General features: G+C 29.5%; 1 long non-coding RNA gene across 2 annotated transcripts in view; it reads right to left on the bottom strand.

The window, feature by feature from the left end:
• Positions 1 to 17,588, bottom strand: part of LOC147803236 (uncharacterized) — a 107,340-nt gene that overhangs the window by 85,798 nt on the left and 3,954 nt on the right. For both annotated transcript variants that reach the window (XR_015428934.1, XR_015428935.1), the window contains exons 2-3: positions 13,815 to 13,905; positions 5,184 to 6,778 (exon numbers count right to left, since the gene is read on the bottom strand). This is a non-coding gene — a long non-coding RNA (uncharacterized LOC147803236). The remainder of the gene's footprint in view (positions 1 to 5,183; positions 6,779 to 13,814; positions 13,906 to 17,588) is intronic.

Here is a 17,588-nt window from a genome sequence, read left to right as displayed (position 1 = left end):
ACTTACCTTTTAGTCACAAAATATTTATAACATCAGAACCATTAGATCTATCAAATCAATTCTAATTTTTTTTTAAAATTTAGCCTAAAAAATATATAATAAATAATGTCTGACTAGTCTATACAATAATGTCTCGGAATTTTATTGTCATTAACTACAAATATTATCATGAATATCACTTTCATGAAATAACAATTTTTTTTTAAAAATTGCTTTTTAAAAATACAAGATTTTCAATGTCATACTTACAATTTATTATTGTAAAATTTGAAACATTCATTATTTATGTAAGATAATTTAATTAAAATTTACACGATTTATTTTAGGACAAATTTGTTGTATGTTAGTTTACACACTAAATAAATTCAAATTTATTAGTAACTAGAAGGAAAAAAAAACAATATTTTATTAATAGCATACTTTTTATGTACCCTGTTATTTTTGCTATAGGCTCTTTAAACGTGTTTTGCATTTTAAATAATACAAGAATCAGTTTAAAAAATGAAACTTTTAATATCAATACTTAAAACTTCATTCATTTACATTTTTTATTTTATTTTTCAATTTCAATCATGAAAACAATATTACTTCTCTTCCCTTCTACACTAGACAAATCTTATATGGTTTCACAAAATATCGGAAATAAAAGAAAGAAATTACTATCATGATAAAATTTTACCCACATATTATTAGAATGAGGGAGATTATAAATACCATTAATTTGAAATCAGTTAAGCCTTCAGGTATCCGTTAAAAACTAATTTTAAGTTTGATAGATATTTTGATTATAGATATTTATTTAGATAGATATTTTGATTTGAACGAAGGGAGGTATATTTGGTTTTGTAGTTTTTATGTTTGGACTGAAATTTCTTTTAAAAAATGAATTGTGTTTGTAAGTTAAGACTATTGAAAAGAAAAGTACTATATTGAAAAATTAGTAAGGTAAACTTACGTACTAACTGCCATTGTGGAAAAGTAAAGTATCAATAGATAAATGTAAAGTATAAATAAAAAGTAAAGTATCAATAGTTAACTTTGAATAATAAGATAAAACCATTATTCAAATTTGCTTCATTAGTATGATGTAATAATTATTTATTCGCTTTAAACTAATAACATTAAGAGTTATTATTATAATTTGTTCCAATCAAAATTTTCATTACTTTGGATAGAAATAATTCCTAAATTAATATAGATAAATTTTTCTGGCATTTCACATTAAAATATTCGCCAAGCAACTAGCCAAACTTTGTTGCATTATTATTTTAACATATAAAACATAAGAGATTGCATTTCTTAATTTTAACTTTTAATCTTTATTTCTGTTGATTAAAGAAACATGTGTTCTATTGCTTGAATTTTTTAAATTTTATTTGTGTATTAATTTTATTTTTCCCTAAGAATTCCTTAATTTTTCAATCGCTTATTTTAAAGCTAGTTAGAAAATTCAGAAAACATGTTTAGTAAACATTTGCCTTGTCCCCCACAAAGTTACTCTATTTTACGGTAATTATTGAAAAGGTTTTTTAAAAAAGGTAGTAATATATTATATAAAAATAATTTTTAAAATAAAAGATTCCACACTTCAAACTGCTTTATATTCCACAATCCCTTTCCTCTTTATTTTCTTATCTGTTTCTACATTCATCCCCTCTTTATTTTGGTATATTTTGATTAGCATAATATTTTGTTAATTATTATTCAAAGTTAACATACATTTATCTATAGACACTTTACTTTTCTACAATGGTAGCAAGTATATAAGTTTACCTTACTAATTTTTCAATACAGTTTCATTTAGCATTTCAATAGAACGAAAAATGTTTTATAAATACAAACTTTTGTTGCATTGTTATAACGTATAAAATATAACGAAGATTGTATTTTTTATTTTTAGAATTTTAATATTTGTTTTTAATTTTGGTACCTGTTGAATGTAAAAGCATGTGTTTGATTATTTGAAAAAGCTTAATTTTTTTAATTTGTGAAATAATTATTTATTTTTTCCTACGAATTACTTTAATTTTAGAAAAGCTTATTTTAAAACAAGTTAGAAAACTCAGGAAACATGTGTGGCAAATATTTACCTACTCTCTCACAAAGTTACCCCATTTTTCAGTAATTTTTAAAAATACAAATTCCCAAAACCCCTATCTATTTTTACATTCATAACCCTCTTTTAATTGGTGTATGATGATTTGCTTAATATTTTGTTCATTATTATTCAAAGTTAACTATTCATATTTAAATTTTTATTTATACTTTACATTTATCTATTGATCCTTTACTTTTCTACAATGTAAGAATGTAAGTTTAAATTACTAATTTTTCAATATAGTTTCATTTTCAATAGTCTTCATTTATAAATACCATTTATTTTTTAAAATAAAATAAATTTCTGTCCTATCATAAAAACTATAAAACCAATAATACCAATCTTTCATTAGTGCATAGAATAATCTTAGAACTATCATCAAAATATCTATCAAACTTAAAATAAGTTTCTGAGTGATACCTGAAGGCTTAACTGATTTCAAATTAGTGCTATTTAATCTCACTTATTCTAATAATGTGTTGGTAAAATTTTATCATGATAGTAATTTCTTTTATTTCAGGTATTTTGTGGAACTCTGTAAAGTTTGTCTGGTGTAAAAGGAAAGAGATTCAATATTGTTTTTATAATTGAAGTTAAAAAACAATAATTCAAAATTGAAAATAAATACACTTGATAGTAAATGTTTTATTTTTACACTGATTTTTGTGTTATTTAAAATGTAAAATGCGCTTAAAGCCTATAAGAAAAATAATAGGGTACATAAAAAAAATTCTCTTAATACAACATATTTTTGTCTAGTTATTAATAAATTTGAATTTATATAGTATATGTTACAATAAATTTGTCGCAAAATATATCCTGTAATTTTTTATTAAATCATCTCATACCAATAATTAATGTCTTAAATTTTGCAATAATAAGTTGAAAGTATGACATTGAATTCATGAAAACCAATCCTCTTTTATTTAAAAAATATTTCTTTTTTAAAAATTGGTCTTTTGTAAATGTAATATTTTTGATAATAATCAGAGCTAATGCAATGTAAATTAATTTTATTACAATTACGTAACAATGAAAATTTGAGTCATTTTTGTACAATCAAGTCCAGCATTATATAATATGTATTTTTTAGACAAATTAAAAAACAAAATTAGAATTGATTTGATAGATCTAATAGTTTTAATGCTTTAAATATTTCATGAGTAAAATGTAAGTCAAAAATTTTATATTTCACGCATTAAACCCTCATTTCTTCTAAAAAATTATATCAAAGGACTATTTTACTGGATTAAGAGTAAAAAATTAAATTTGAAGTAATGTCTCACTTGTCTAGATAGCAGTGTTCGTTGCATAAAGTGGTGTAAGTCAAAGTAGAAAAATTGTACTTTCTACACATAAAACCTTAATAAATTTTCAAACTTCTAAACTATTAAATCAATCAGCTTGGTTTCATTCTAATTCGATTTAGCGTAATGATATGCATAGGTAACGATATCTTATTTGCCTAATTAGCTATGTTAGATACGTACATAGGTATAAATAAAAAACTGTACTTTTATACATAAAACATAAATAACTTCGATAATATTAGTCTCTTCGTTCAACGTAAAAAAATCGTAAAAATACTAGATAGTATTTCAGTCTAATTCTATTTTTATCCCCCTAGCCTTTTAGAAATGCAACATGAAATACATTGTTAATATCAATTCCATATTATGAGCTGGAAATTATAATTCTTTTCATACTATGGGGCTCCACTAACGTGGAAGTGAAATTTTCAAAATCTTTATTTGCAGCTGAATAAAGATTTTTAAAATGCAAAAAATTAAACGGATATCAATTCAGCGTCTTTTCAAGCTCTTAAAATACATTAAACGTATTATTTTAAAAACAGGTTGGTCTTTGAAAGCATTGGGTTTATTTCTTAAATCTTAACAGTGCTTACCCCACATACGGAAAGACACATTAAAAAAATAAAGCGTTCGCAAACGCGAAAGATGTTAAGGCTCTATGTTGGGCAGGCTCTCAAACGAAGAGATTTTAATAAATAAAATTGTCACTACTTCTAAATTTAATATTTTTACTACTTAAATCGCAATTACCATCTTTTAATTCATGTAATTTTGAAGTTGTTTACAAACCAAGCATGCCTGAATGTTTTTAATTTTATCTGTTTTTGAGAGATTAATTGGCTGTTGCGAAAGTTTCCATGTTTTCCGAAAGCTATCCAAATTGTTCAGTCGTAGCAAAATACTTATTATAAAAGATGTTTCTTGCTTTTTGAAATTTATCACCAGATGTTCTAGATCACCACAATAGTTGAGGAAGTCTTTTCATATAAAAAGAAATCTGATAAGTACGCCAAGAAATTTATGTAAATTTAGGTAGTTACAAATTTAGAAATACTTCCACGTACTTTGATTAATAAATTACTACACTCATTTTTGACCGACCTTTTGGAACACTGTGTTCCTCATTTTGAGCATTCTGCACGTTAAATCAACGCGTGAAAACTACAGAATTTAAAAAAGTTATAGTAAATTTATTTGTACCGTTCATTTTAACGTTAAAATAAATGTTACAACTTTCATGATTACAAAGCCAAACATAAATATTTACATTATTAATACAGGGTGAATAGCCACATTTTTCCAACAAAAAATAAGCACTTTTAAAGAACTCAAAAGATATTTTTAAGCACCTTATAAAAAATATCTAATTATTAGGATAGGTGCACTAATAATTTTTCTCCTTCATATTGCTGAAAGTTTTTTATATTTATGTCAACAAAATGCAAAATAATTTTGAAAGCTACATGATCACGATAAAATAACTAGTTTCTGACAAGGAATTCTTTCCTTGATTACATTGGCCACCATAAAAACAATTTGTGCGCAATTTTAATTATATTCAATATTGAGTGAATCATTCTACTTTTTAAATTAATAATTATTTTACACAATTAAGTAAAAATAATAATTATTCAAAATTAGAATTAATTTAACCATTAAAAAGGTTATCAAGTGTATTTTTTAGATTTAAATAAAAGATATTTCACTGTCTTACCAGCAAATAAGGAAAAAGAATTAGTAATGTAATAATGATAAAAAGAAAGGTCACGTACCTTTTCTTTCCCATCTCTGAAGCGAGTCAGGTCACCCAGTCACCGGTTGAGCTCTAATTCTCCGGACAAATCACCAACGGAATGTCCATCAGCAGTCAGTTGGCTCCCAACTAAGCTGCAGGTCTTCTTGTTCGCCAAAATATAATAGCTTGATCGATTGATATGGAACCACAGATATTGGACACTTCTGAATATTTACCTTCGTAGGTGTGACATTTCTGGCCTCCATTGTTCCGTCTTCAGCTGCAATATTATGAGTTCTGTTATAATCATTTTTGCAAAACACATTAGGTGAGTAATTGGCAGAAAACAGCATCATTTGACAACTTTTAGACACCATGTGGTGATTACGCGAACATTGATTATGATGCCTCTAAGTCGAAATCATGACTTCAGCTTTACCCAAAACGAAAATTCACAGTTTTTCCAAATCGAAAAATCACTTTTAACCAGTCCAATGAAACACTCTTCCAGGCGTTCAGATCACAAAATGCTCCATCATCGTGGAACCTCTTGGCAAGTTCTCGCCTATAACAGCCATTCGGAATTCAATCTCTTCACAAATGTTTCATCATTTTTTTCGCCACCTCAACAATCTGCAGGGCAACTCATAAGTGGTGATGCAAGTCCGGATCTGTTCTTGCTTAACTAGACAAAAGAGCCGTGATGGTTCAGGGAATAAAGCGTTTGTCTTCCACTGAGGTTAATCGGGCTCGAACCCCGGCGATTGCCGGTCGATATGAATTCCGCATCTGGCTTGCACCGACCACAGTGCTGACGTGAAATATACTCCGCGGTAGATGGATCATGGGTTAGAGTCCCCTTGTTGTCAAGCTAACCATGGCGTGGTCTTTCTCTCCATGTAACGCAAATGCGGTTTAGTTCCACCAAAAAGTCCTCCAAGAAGGCAAATTTCTCCCAATAGTTTTATAGCAAATTTCTCCAAATTTCTCCCAATCCAGGAGTTTCCTTGTCTTCTGGATTGAGTTATAAATTACAAGGCTATGTAATTGAACATTCGTAGTTGTGAACCCGAAAATTGGGTAGCCCGTTCAACGACGGCCATAAAATATAAAATAAAAATAGACAAAGCGAAAGATGTAGTTTAACCAGTCCGATTATGTTGACTGGGAGATCAGCTAGCAAAGATGCAAGAGTTTTTTCTTGACTCTTGGAAGGAACATTAAAGGCCATTGCATGTTATTTTTAACAGGGGCAGATGGAGAGAACGATTTCACCGAATACAGAGCAGAGTTCTTTCGCAAAACTTCAACTTCATGGGATGAAACTAACAGATGGGTCGTTAGAATCCTTCTCATAATGGATATTTCAGCCGCCGATAAACGAATTTCATCATAATCATCATTTGGTAAGATTTGCATCAACTTGAACATCGTTTTTGTTGGTGTCAGTTGGAGAAAGGTATATCGACACTAGGCCTCTTAAGTGCACGCTTCTTGTGTCTGCAGACCTTTCTGGAGCTGTTGATCGAGATAGTGGAGAGCTACCAGCTTCTTATGGCGTTAAAACAAGCTTAGAAGAAAGTCTAGAATAATCTAAAAGCTGGCGCAAGTCTGTCATTTAGGCTGTCATATCTGAAATCGAAAAAAAAAATTTCATAAGAAAAATAAGGTCGTTGCAAAAACTAGTTAAATAAAATAGTTATTAAATTCAAAGAACAACAATATTTACTATATATATTTAACATAGAAAACTTCAACCAATCTTTTTTTGTTTTTCTTTTCTGTAAATCTCTTTCTTAATTTTCTAATGAAAACAAACTCTCTTTCTCAGACTTTAAAACTCACATGCTGTCTTTTAATCTATTTTTAGTTCAAGTATGGATTAATTAACCTTGACATTTTTCCCTTTGATAACTCGTGAGAAAGCTAAATTTCCCTAGACCAATTAGTACAATGATTTCCTTTATTCCCTATAATGAAGCATTTTACTGATTTACTTCGGAAGATTTTCCCTAATTTTTATTGAGGAGCACGACGAGTATGTGACTTGAATGCTCGCTCCTTAGGTATGTGTCATGCCTCCATGTTGTGATGGCGCTGTCATCAAGGTAGATGTTGTAAGAAGACAGAGGAGGGAACGCTCTGATGGAGAGCGGAAGCGAATTGTTTAGATGTCTTGGTCATATTAATTTTCTAATCTTTTATCATTATTAATAAATGTTTCTTTTGTGTTGTTAATTGGTTACCATTTATTTCGCCAATTGTGATTTTGGAAAGTATCTGACTGAAGAAGGGAAAAGGAAGGAAAAATTATACATAATATCACAGTATGTGTCTCAAATGATATTCAGGTATAGCCTGGTGCCTGAAACGTGCTTAATTCCACCTCTCGGCTATTTGATATTCATAATCAATAACTGATTAGACAAAAATGCAGTCTGTAATTAAATTTTGAATACAAATCTCAGTCATTTCTTTTACCCAAATAATCACGGTGATATAAACAAAATGTAAGAAATAGTTCTTGTAAAAGTTTTTTTTTTCTTTCACACCATTAGCTTACGCTTAAATAGCAGTACACAGGAAAAGGAGAGATCTTTTTCAACTGCAAATTGTTATCAAAGGACGCAATTTAACTTGGTGAAAAGCAATTCAAAGAAAGCATTCAAGTTTGAGTGAACGCAAAGCAAGAATATCGCTCAAATAAAAGCGTATTTCACTCAAGTTAAGTTAAAAAATTTTTTACTCCTTTTTGAGTAGGGGAAATAATCACTCTTTCATTTTAAGAGAGCACATGGTGTCAAAAATTCTAAAATTTTAACATAATATTATTACAACTCACAAAAATAGATTCCGTTTAAATTATTTGTAGCTTAGAAATTTCTTTAAAAATATTTAAGCGATATAAAACCTCTTATAATTTACTTAATAAAAATATCTTAAAATTGAAATATATTTTTCACTAAATGTTGAGACTTATTTTGCACTACAATGATTTGGTTCTAAAATTAATAATTTTAAGCCCTAAAAACTCTCCTAGGTAAATTAAAGAATTTAACACGCATTTACTTTTGCTTACTAACATATTCATTTTAAGTTTAATTTTATAAAGAGTAAAGTTTTTTTATTGTTAAAATTATATGGAAAATTTTTATTATGTAAAGCAATTAAAAACATCCTATGGGTTTTAGTTATTTCGATTGATCTGTACTTTATTTTAATAAAGGAATATTTTTTAAAATTAGTTTTTAATTTTTTAATTTTAAATTAAATCTAGTAGTTAAAAGTATTTAATTTTGCGCAAACATAATTCTAAGATAATTGTTAAAAATAATTCAGTGGTGTTCGCATTAATTTTATATAAAAATTACTACGATTAATGTCAACATGCCTGTCTAAATACTTGGGCAAAGGTCAATCTGCCTTTCATTGGTCAATCTACTGTGCAAGGGACACTTCGCGCAAACCGCTACTATAAACTAATTATGGTAAGAACTCAGAAAGAATAACAGTTTAAAACTAGCATTCTATTAATTTTTTATTTTAATATTCAAGAATTTCTTCCTAGAACTTTAAAATTCTCCGTCTTCTATAGTAGGCATGAAATAAATAATTTATTCTTTAATTTAAATAAGCAATTTTTGGGGTCAGTTTGCTAATCGGAGAATACAAAAGTCAAAGTTTTTGATGGTTTTCTATTGATGGACCCACATAATCTTGACGGTAACCATCAATAATTCCATCATGAACCATTATAATTTTTGGTAACCTACATAAGTAACCACCAAACATGTAAAACAATTGCCGCTTTCATACGCTACGGACAGACAGTACGCCGAGATGGATTGTGGTTGAATGAATTGGAAAACCATGCTTTTGCATAATAAGTTGCGGAAATCGACATGGTAAAGAAGAAAAAATCGCATTTTCGAAGAGGGAAAATTAAGAAATTTTTAAAAACATCCTATGAAAAAGGCAGCTATAAGGGATTTTAAAACACTAAAGTAAAAAAAGCACATTTAAGCACTTTTTAAAAATGCTACGCACCATGTTAATATATTTGATAATCGTTATTGAACAGCCGACCCAATTTTTGGGTCTACGACTACTAATGTTTAGCTCCGAACCCTTATAATTTTGAACCAATCCAGAAGACAACGAAACTCCTGGATCAGTACCCAAAGAGGTATGATTTGTTATGGGAACATTGAGGATATTGTGACTCGACAGATTTAACGTGCATCAGTCACCATTTACTACATGGGGAGTCATCGGCTGGCGGAAATCGAATCTACGACCTCTTAAACATTGGCTCAATGCCCTTCCAACCAGAGTATCCCGGTCCTCATGTAATATATTGCAGTTGATAGAACTACTTTGTGCAAAATAAATCCGAATAATGAAAAAAAATTTCCTTTTCTTACTGTCTTTTAAGAAGACGCTAGGGAAGGAATGGGTTTAATACGTTCGACAAAATTAGAGATAAATGGATTAAAATAAAAAGTTGAGAATCTTTTAACTGATCTTATGAAAATAATTTAAACATTTATTTTCAGAATGTAATACTAAGAGGTTACAGTTCTAATCATAAATACCTACATAAATTAATAAATTACGGTGCTTAAGACTGTTTCATTTATTTTAAATAAATCCTGATAATGAAATAATTGTGTTTTTTTTTATCATTTATCGTTTCGGGAGGAAAAATAAAGTTTCCTAAGATTGTAACTGTTTTATGAACTAAAACTAATTAGACATTCTAATTAGATATATTTGGATTAGCTGCAATCGCTCAAACTCGTTTAGAAATCAATATATAAATTAATTCATTATCGGGATTTAATTGATATTTTAATGGGGATTTTGGTGCTGTTCCCGTAATGGTTAGATTTCTATATTTCCTTATATTTTAATATGCATTAATGAGTTTTTTCATTTTACGCTTAATTTTTATTTATATGAATAGAAAGATGACGGATTTTTTCATATCACATGATCCGTCATGTGGGTTAACAGGGGGTGCTGCAGATAGACTTGATCAAGGGTCTACTGTGGTTAATTAGCTATACCTGATCAATTGTTTTGTTATATTAAACACTTTAAAAATTATAGCTGAGACAAATTTTAGTTAGTTTTGCTTCCAAATTTAAGCTCGGTTTTCGTCCGCAACCTCCTGTCCGTGGATCAAATAGTACTCCCCATATGGAACATAAAATTGCTTCCACTTTTTTATTGTGTATTTCTCTCGGATTAGTGTGACTTTCTGTGAACTTAAGGTTGACTGGGCGGTGAGATCAAACTAATCTGTATTAAACTCAAAACTAAGATCAGTCACCTATGCCACACCCATACCGCAAATGTAGTTGTATTTGTTTTGAAGGATGTTTAAAAGCAATTAAATTATCCCCAACCAGAATTTTATTTGTCATACAATTCTATGAATGGATATCACTATATGATTTATTGCAGTTTTTATGAGAGGCCAGAAGAACTGTATTAAGATCATAAGATTTTGAGCACTGATTGTAAGAGCTGTAATAAGATTACTGTTGTGTGCGTGATTGCTCCTCTCTTGCTATTAGTAGTGCGTAAAGATCCCCGCTGCGTGTGATCGAGACAGAGCAGCAACAGAGCGAGGAGGATAATGTCGCAATCACAAATAAAAAGTGAACTGTTCATTGTCTTCTATTCATCACTCTAGATTTCCATCACTCCTCTCCAACGTTGCCCACAGTAAGGACAGATAGTACAGAGAAGGAAAGGCCTTGCCCGGGATTTGTACCCAGAACCTTTCTGATGCAAGGGCAGTTCCCTAACCCTGACACAGGCCGGTTGGCCTATGCGAGGAGTACGTTAACGAAAATCTCAAAACATGTTTATATACTAATGAATGAGAGTTGAATAATTGCAGTGGTAGTTACGCTACAAAGTTTTTCAACATTAATATTTGTACACGGAAAGAATTTGGTAAAATATTTCTTAAAAATTTGTGTTTGAAAAATAATATTCTGACCAACAAATTTTTTTCACTCATTGTAAATGATTTCGATATTTATTATATTTTAATTACCAGAGTTAGACTCTGAATTCTGTAATAAGATAAAAATTTGTCCTTTTCAAATATAAAAAATAAATTATTTTTGAGTTAGTAACTCATATTATTTCCTTTAATTTTTGACAGTGTTGAACTTTATCAAATTTTTTTTATTGTGAATTTTATTTCAAATGATTTTAGTGTTTAAAACGAAGAGGCTCATTCAAAGACGAATTTCGATGGAAAAATTCAAACTAGAAGATTTTTGACAAAGATTAGTTAAAATCTGTTTTGACTATTACTTTTGAGTTGGTAGGCTAACGAAAATTTTTGGTGAGTTTAAAATTTCCTACATTTTTGCTTAAATTTTAAGGTACAACTCGTGGTTTGTAAAATAAAATTTGCTGCATAAGTCATTATCATAATTTTTTCACGGGATAGCTAGAGAAAAAATTAGGGCCTCACATTTCTTTTATAAACATAAATTTCATTGTGAAATTCGAAATTCCGATTAAAAACTTATTAGATTTATTAAAAATTAGCAAAAGGTAGTTTTGGTTCACACTTTTTTCGGTAGGGTGTCTATCGCAATAACTATCTGTAGTGGACTTTTAGAAGCAAAATTCAAATGTTTAGTTTTTGGTTTCTGAAATTGTTATTTCTGAACTGTAACTATTTTCTACAATTATCTAACGTTTGGAAAAAAATCAAAACTTGTGGTTTCTAAGTCAATAAAAAACTGCAACAATTTTCTTTTTCGTAGACGAGAAATTAGGGTAGGTTATTTCTTGTTAACGTTTCGAGTAGGATAACGTTCGTTCAAATCTTTATCAAATATTAGCTGTTGTTGCAAACTTCTTTTGGTGGGTTTCTCTGGAGTATCAAAATTTCTTTCCGCAAGAAAGTAACATTTTGTGGTCACATTCAATATTGTGGTTTTTAAGTCAAAGAGTAATTAAAACTTGTTTTTGACCATTTTTGAAAGGCATGTTTTGTAAATCATAAAATAAGCAAAACCAATTTTCGTCTTAGCTATGTTACCGTGCATGACCTAAATCAATAGAATTTCTATTTTACCGGTGAATGTCAACAATCACATAGTCGCTTTGGTGAATGTCCGAAATATTTGTTATATGTGATTTGATATTAATTTATTCGTTGATATTATTATATTTATTCGATGTTTTAATATTTGCTGAGGTTAGATTGGGAGAAACATCAGTATTCGGAGTGCCGGTAAAATGCATACCGAGCAGTGGCACTTAACTAGACCTAGTATACATTTTGGACATTGTGAATGTCAACATTCATCGGTGGAAGTCAACCAATTTCTGTCATTCATAGTAACAACTACACTTGAGCAAGTGATCTAACGAATGCATAAGAGCGAGCATTTTGATTTATGGAAAGATTCTGGTGGCTTACTACTAATGTTTGAAGGCAAAATTCGAATTTAAGGTTGCAAGAACAGCAATTATTTATAGCTTGTTTTCGCCATGCCATACTCTTTAACAATATTTTTAATTTGCATTAGAATGTACTAGTAATTCCCTACTCTATGCTAGCGTTTGGAGGTAAAGTTCAAACTGATGTTGTTGTTTTTTTAAACAGAGATATGATAAAACTTGTTTCGAGGAAAATTTCAAACTTGCGGTTTCCAAGACAAAGATTCGTATTAACTTGCCTGAGCCATATTTTTTTGACGGTTAGGTTAAACGAAAAGCTTAAGAGTGATAAAAATGAACTTGTTTCTAGGTCAAATTATATTTAAATTTTATCAATTCAAAACATTTTCCTTTGACAAATTTAAAGCGAATAACTTATAAGGATTATTTTGTCACACAAAGAACTTATGTTTGAAGGCTGAACTGATATTGTGGTTACTTTTGTCAATAAAGCTCTAAAACTTGTATATTAATATAACTTATAATATGCATTGTATTATTATCATTATTTTTGTGGTGAGATTAACGAAAGTATTTATTGAAGTACTGATTTTCTAAATAAGGATAACATAAAGATATTAAATTCAAATTTTCAGTTATTTGTCCAGAAATTTTTTTAGCAGTAGGGTAAATGAAAATTTCTGGGGAGTGAAAATTTCTCAATTTCTTACAACATTTACTGTAATTTAAAACTTATTTTATAAACTATCAAGAAAATATTTGTATGTTTGCTATGAAAATTGTTATGTTTCCTAGCAATCAGTAGACACTTTTCATGAATTTAACGAGAGCTAATATTGATTCGAATATCTTTAGAAAATATTTACAGATCATATCACTCGAGAAGCGTCATAAAATCAACGCGATTTTCTCAGTACTTTTTTTTAATAACTGCTCGAGTCATTTCTTTTTAAATTAATGAAAATTAAAAAAAAGATTATGTTTATCAAAATTTAAGTTTATTGGAGTAGAAGTTAAAGACAAAGTGTTTGTCTGTTGAAATTAGCAGTTTAGAGAAGAAAATGTTTTAGCGATGTTGACAATTTGCTCCAAAAGTTTTTAAAGAAGCATAAAAAATACCTCTACTGGAATTACAATAAAAACTAAAAGGTAAAAGTTAAAACATTTTGTTTTGGGGTCATAACGCGTGGAAATCTTATTTTATAGAAAGAGAAAATAAAATTCTTACCAGAACCATGTTGCAACAATGCATACTGCTCAATTAACGTCATAACTCTGTCCTATCTTGCAAACGAAAGCCACATCTTTTCCTGCATACACTGCAAATAAAAAAAATAATCATAAGCAATGTTTTAATGAGCATTTTAAATCATAAAATTATCACAACTCACAACATTTTTTCTCAACAAAATAAATGTGTGCATGATGCTAAAGATCATCGGAACAGGCAAACAAGTGAGTAACGTAAAATAAACGACTAAAGATTTTAATATGTTTTAATTAGACTTGCTAGATTATTTTTAAAACACGATCTGAACATTAAAAACAAGTTATGTAAAAAAATTAAAGTCAATTAATGCAATATAACCAAAAAATTTTTATTTTAGTTACTTTATTATATAATTAAAATTTTTTTCTCCCATAACACTAAAATTTATTAATTACATTTAATTAATTAATATTTAAAAAACTGAATTAACATCAGGGGGCTTCCACTACAAAAAATGTATTTGAACTTGAATGGAGGATTAAAAAGTATTTTATTAATGATTTGAACAAGATATATAAATATATATGTAGGGAGACAACTATAAAATATAAATTTGGTGACGAGGACCGCGTAATGTTCTTTATTGAATTTATCTGACACAGTGAACATAAATAAATTAAATATTTAAATGTGCGCAATAAACTACTTTTTTTGCTCAAATAGAGCTATAAGTTAGAAATTATCCCTAATGTTATTTTTAAAACATGTGAAAAACTGAATAGTAGCCCTTGATTCCCACATTGGATCTGAATGAGACTGGATCATTCCATTTATTTCAAAGGTGGGGAAAGTAGAATTTACTGCGCATCATTTCGGCGCAGGAACTATACAGTGAATCCGATTGCAATATTTTCTTTGAAGACACATAAGCTCCTATTCTTTCTGCAAGCAGATTTTTAAAATTAAAACTATGGCGCCATTTACCAATTTGGATTTATATATACATTAACTTATACATTTCTAATAAGTTTTAAATTAATCGGATGTTTTTAAAGATAATATTTTTTACACTCTGATTACATTTTTTTTAAATCATAACTGATTTCATATAGTGTCTGAAATATTTTTTGTATCTCTTTATGTATTTTCATGAAGTTGAGGTAAGAAAATCTAAGTAAAATCTAGAAAGATTAATCATAGTATAGAATTGCCCTGCCCGGTGTACATTTGCCCGGTATACCCTACACTGATGTTTTTTTTAAGGTCAAGGGCCACTGCCCGGTATACCCTACACTGATGTTTTTTTTAAGGTCAAGGGCCACTGCCCGGTGTACATTTGCCCGGTATGCCCTACACTGATGTTTCTTCTAATCTATCGTCAGTAAGTATTAAAATATCGAATGATTGTAATTATATCCACGAATAAATTTCTATCAAATCGGATGTAATAAATATTTCGGACATTCACCAAAGCGACTATGTGATTGTCAACATTCACCGGTGAAAATCAACAACCTCCGTTTTCGGTCATTCACATAATAACCTCATCAGGACGTTTATTTCATACTCTGCCTAAATAACATTTGACATTATATATAATGCCTAGGCAATGTGTGAAATATAAATCATTTCATACTTTGCCGGCTAGTTTTAGGCATTATAAATAATGCCGGATATCATACTTTGTCGGTAACAGATATAAAAATTAATTTAAAGAAAAGCATAAGTACAACACTTTAAATAAATACTACGAAAAATACCACACCCCTATTTTAAGTCAAACAATACTTGCCATACATATTATTGAAAATACTACGCATGAAAGTAAATTCCGACGCATGCGCAGTAAATTCTACTTTCCCCACCTTTGAAATAAATGGAATGATCCAGTCTCATTCAGATCCAATGTGGGAATCAAGGGCTAGTAAACTGAATCACTTATACTAAAATTTAAAACAATAACTAATCCATCAGAAAATTCCATTTCGATTTTTGCTGATTCCTATTTAATGAATGAATTAATATTTGAAAAAGCTGTTGAAATTGAATAAATAATCAAACATAAGTATTGCTTAATGGTTCTTCTTTCTCTTACTGCGATTTCTTATTAAAGATAGGCATGTAAAGGCAAGCTTACGCATAGGTTTGTATGGAATTTCCTTTTTAATGAAAGTTCCAGTTGTCAATATGTGTAACATGTTCTCTTGTTCTAAAAATTTGGTGAAATTTGATATTTTATTCGCAAAATAGCTAAAAATGTATATTTTTTTCTAAAAGTTGACTGGGAAAAAAAGTTTATCTGAATCACAATTTTCAACGATGAGCTAACGTATCGTAGAATAATTTCAAATACTTATTAAAATCAAAATTCTTATTAAAATTAATCAAATTATCAGAAGTTGGATACAGGATAATTAGTCCATAACTTTTTTGGCGTAAGAGATAAGGAATTTTGGCTAATGATTCAATACAAACAGTTAAGGTTTGGAACAAAATTAAAACACGTGGTTGTGTGGTAAAAAATGCGTTTTTTTTAGTTTTTTTTTTTTCGAACCATATCTTAAGAAAATTTTTGTTGTCTTAACATAAGTAGGTTAAATAATAACACCGGCACGCAATCCTGTAATTTCGGATTCTATCAGTTAACAGCTACAGCTAAAAATTTTATTTCGAAGGGAAAAATTATAGGGAAGTTGAATCCAAGCTTCGTTCCTTCTAGCTCAAAAATCGTTTAAACCTTGCTTTAAACAGAAATTATTGTCACGTGAGTTAAGGATTTCCTACATTTTGCCTCTTTTTGTAGGTCACAATTCTGCTAACGCGTGTTTTGAATGTAACGCTCTCTTTTGTGCGTTGCACTTTTCTAGTGCGCATGCGTCAGTTCTGTTGAAATGCGCATGAGCCCATGAAAAATATAAAACTTACGTAAGTGAAAATAAGAGATTTTGCAAAAATCCATTAGTTAAAAACGCTAACGTAGTGGAATATCATTTAAACTTTGACCACAAATTCAAAAGAAATATTTACAATGGATGTATAGTTTGTATAAGGTAAGAACTCCCCCACCATAAAGTCTGAGGCGTTCTGCTGCTAATGGAAACAAGAATAGCTCATTTCAGGGAGGGTAGCTCCTCTTCCCTCTAGCGATAACACATTAGACCGAAAAAAAAAAGATTATCGCTTTCTTTCACCGATTTAAGCCATAACCTGTCCTAAACAATGTCCACACACCACTACTTGACATAGTTATACCTCGTTACCATAGTCACCGCCACAAGTTCAGACGAATGGCTAAGGGAGTTCTTACTTTAGACAAACTATACACTACTTGTTCCGTATTTGTAAGCTACGCTCTTGGCGTTCGAGCATCTCCCCTTGGCACACTGCAAATACGCCAACTTGGCAAGCTGTCTATGTTTGTACGCCATTACAGTCTACGCTCTACACCCGAAAGGGAAACGCAAATAAACTCCTTTTATACAAACGCTTCTCTTCATTTTTATGCCACCCCTCCGCACACTATTTCTTTAAAGCTGTAGCATACGACTCAAGATGCTTTGCTCAACATAAAACTTTGGATCTGTGAGCAGAAAAATTTGGTAAATTATAGATTTTGATGAATAATTCGGCGATGAATAATGCCGCTTATTATTGATATTTAAAAAATATTATAATTCTATTGCTTATTGAATTTATTTTAATTAAATTACATACTTAAAATAAATATAATTTTGAAATAGCGAAAATATATCTAGATCCTTGAGGAATTAATGCAATTAGACAACCATAATT

Source organism: Parasteatoda tepidariorum, chromosome 9, assembly GCF_982258835.1.
Source record: "Parasteatoda tepidariorum strain Cologne lab strain chromosome 9, Ptep-v5.0, whole genome shotgun sequence".
NCBI classification, from domain to species: Eukaryota; Metazoa; Arthropoda; class Arachnida; order Araneae; family Theridiidae; genus Parasteatoda; species Parasteatoda tepidariorum.
The sequence above is the reverse complement of the archived record's forward strand: the minus strand, read 5'-3'. Positions and strand labels throughout refer to the sequence as shown.